The sequence below is a fragment of the Diplotaxodon limnothrissa genome, linkage group LG11, assembly GCF_057381915.1.
Source record: "Diplotaxodon limnothrissa isolate DT_005_m linkage group LG11, D_limnothrissa_male_GT1.1, whole genome shotgun sequence".
NCBI lineage: Eukaryota > Metazoa > Chordata > Actinopteri > Cichliformes > Cichlidae > Diplotaxodon > Diplotaxodon limnothrissa.
This window is the reverse complement of record NC_140606.1, coordinates 5,263,137-5,266,215: the sequence shown is the minus strand read 5'-3', so window position 1 is coordinate 5,266,215 and position 3,079 is coordinate 5,263,137.

Genomic DNA, 3,079 nt, shown 5'->3' with positions numbered 1-3,079 from the left:
TTTATTTTAAGGGCCCTAGTTGTTGTTTTGCTGTGAAACTGTTATTGTTGAAACTAAAGTCACAGTTAACTGAAATTTCTGTGTGTTATGATCAGTGTTGGTCAAAAAAGTAATCAGTAACTAATTACTGATTACTTCCCCAAAAGAGTAATCCCGTTACTTTACTGATTACTTATTTTCAAAAGTAATTAATTACTTAGTTACTTAGTTACTTTTAAAAACACGATTTACAACCTGAATAGGTATAAAGCAATAGATCTGTCAACCCAATTCTACTTTTTCTGCATAATCCATCATACAAAATGTAATCAAATGGAAAAGTCTCTTTTTTTTAAACTTGTTTTATCCGTTTTAATCTTTTAACTTTATGCATCAAGCAAAAATTAAATTATATGGACCATTCTCTGGCTTAGTTTAACATTTTATTTTATGTGCTGGAATGTGCAGAAAATATTCTGCACATTCCAGCACATAAAATAAAATATTTTTTGTGTTTACACTCAGTCTTTCAAATAGATGCAAGTAAAACACAGCAGAAAGTAAATAAAATTAAAGACTAGCAGTCCTGTTGCTCTATTTTCACCTGTAAAGTAGGAGTGAGGCAGGCGGAGGTGTGCTCTGGTTTAGGTGTGGCGCAGCGGTCAGTGGAAGAATCCGTGAGTTTCTCTGTGAATTTCCCATTACGTCGTTGCGCACTCTGAGCTTGTTTAGGGTTTTTTTCGGAGTAAAAAGAAGTTTTCTTCCCACGCACAACGGACGCTAATGTTTTTGTCACTTTTTATGGAATCAAACTCAAAGTAAGGTCAGTACTTCCAAGCTTTAAACGCTGCATGCTCATACTCTCTCCTGCACTCGATATATGATCCATTGTTGATCTGCACACAGCTGTTGTCACAAACGTTGCACTCGCTTACGTCACTGTCATGAGACATTCTTGCAAAAAAATCACGGTTTTAGTAACGCAGTAACGCAGCGTTCCTACGGGAAAGTAATGGTAATCTAATTACCATTTTTGCAATAGTAATCCCTTACTTTACTTGAAAAAAGTAATCAGATTACAGTAACGCGTTACTGCCCATCTCTGGTTATGATTATTCGCACTCATGTTCAGCTCCTCCCCGAACCTAGAGTGAGGTGTATTTACCCAGGAGTGGGTTACAGAGAGAACATGAGAGAAAGATAGGAGATTATTTATTACAAATTATTGTAAGAATTATTATTACAAACTTAGAGTGATGCATCATGGTAAGCAGGTACAGAACTGGCTGTGTGAGTTTATATCAATGTATATCTAATGTGACGATACCAATTAACCAGATTTTGTCTTTTATACTAACTTTTTGGTGTCTATAGGGTTGGAAATCACCGATAGAGATTGTGTGACATCTGGTTATACCATGTTGAATTAGCTAATCCACAAAGTGCTTTTAATTCCAGACCAGTAGCACAAGTCAGCTGGTCATATCCATGACAGAAAGAAAATTGCAATGGAGTTTGCAGTGCAATTATTATGTGACAAATTTTTATTGATTCTTTTCCACATGTTGCATGCAACACTAATCTGTTTCTCAAGCTTACGCTTCCTCCTACATTACTTGGAGCAGTAAAAGAAGGTTTTATAATAGATTATAAAGAGATTAAAAAAAAATCAGCAATCCATCGATCCATCCTCTTCCCCTTATCCTTGGCCGCAGGAACTCCAAGTCGTTCCCAGGCCAGCTGAGAGATATAATCTCTCCAGCATTTCCTGGATCTGCCCCGGGGCCCCCTCCCCATGGGACATGCAGAGAACAGGAGGGGCCAGGAGGCATTCTTGTCAGATGCCCGGACCAAATGAACTTGCTCCTTTCGATATGGCGTAACGGCTCTACTCCCAGATGCTGAATCTCCACACCTAAGGGAGAGGCCAGCCATCCTTCTGAGAAAGCTGATTTCTGCCGCTTGTATTCACAGTCTCTTTCTTTTGGTCACTACCCAAAGCTTGCTACTATAGGTGAGGGTGGGGACATAAATTGACCAGTAAATCGAGAGCTTCGCTTTTATATTGGCAGCACAAATTGAATTCTAATCTCATGAAAATACATTCATATGTCATATTTATTACATTCATTTTATTACAAGTCATTTTGATACTTGTAAGGCTTAAAATTCAGGATGTAGCTTTTTCAAATTGGCAAGTGTGGTGATGCAAGGATCGGTGTCTGTGTTATACCTGTCCAGTTTATGAATGCAGGTTGATAATCAAGTTAATCAAAATATACAGTGTTGACTCTGCAACTAATAATCTTTAAGGATAAAAAGTGAAGTTGAGACAAATTTAGTGGTAGTTTAGTGGTTTAACAGTGTAACAACCCATATGGAAAAGAAATAGTAAAAACTTATATGATTTAACTCATGAAAGTGGCCACTTTCATGAGTAAATCATATAAGGCTTACATGATTTACTCATGAAAGTGGCCACTTTCTCATTACTTTCATATATTGTTTTAGTAAGTATCCAAAACATACAAGTTTCATTATATAATTTTTCAAGGGATCTTATATTTGTTTTCACTCTTGTATGCTTTTCATACAAGTTTCACACAAGACAGATACAAACTTTATAAGATTTATATATATCTTTTCCATATGGGAACCAATTAAAATTATAATGATATCTTCTTCTCTGTTCATTCTGTATTCAGCGACAAAACCTGTAATGAGAAATAAGATTGGTATGCTGTCCAGGTACAGCCTGCTAAACTGAAACAGAGGGTGAATGGTTTTTCAAATAGCTCTCCATCACTGTTCTCTGGCAATTCATGTTGCTTTATCTGACTCTCCTTGACTCATGCAGATGTTTCTTCCCACCTTTTAATCTGGGGGTAATTAGTCAGGAAGAGGGGCTGTGCTGCATGCATTGGCTTAAAGCTTATTCTCAAAACATAAAGTTAGGCCCATAATTGGACAAAGACACTTGTTATTTTTATATGTGGTCCCTTTTTCATCTTGATTGTTATGTAAAATCCAATCAGGTGGTATAAGGAAGCAAAACTACAAATAAGTAAAACATAATAATTAGTTAAAGACCAACAGAATA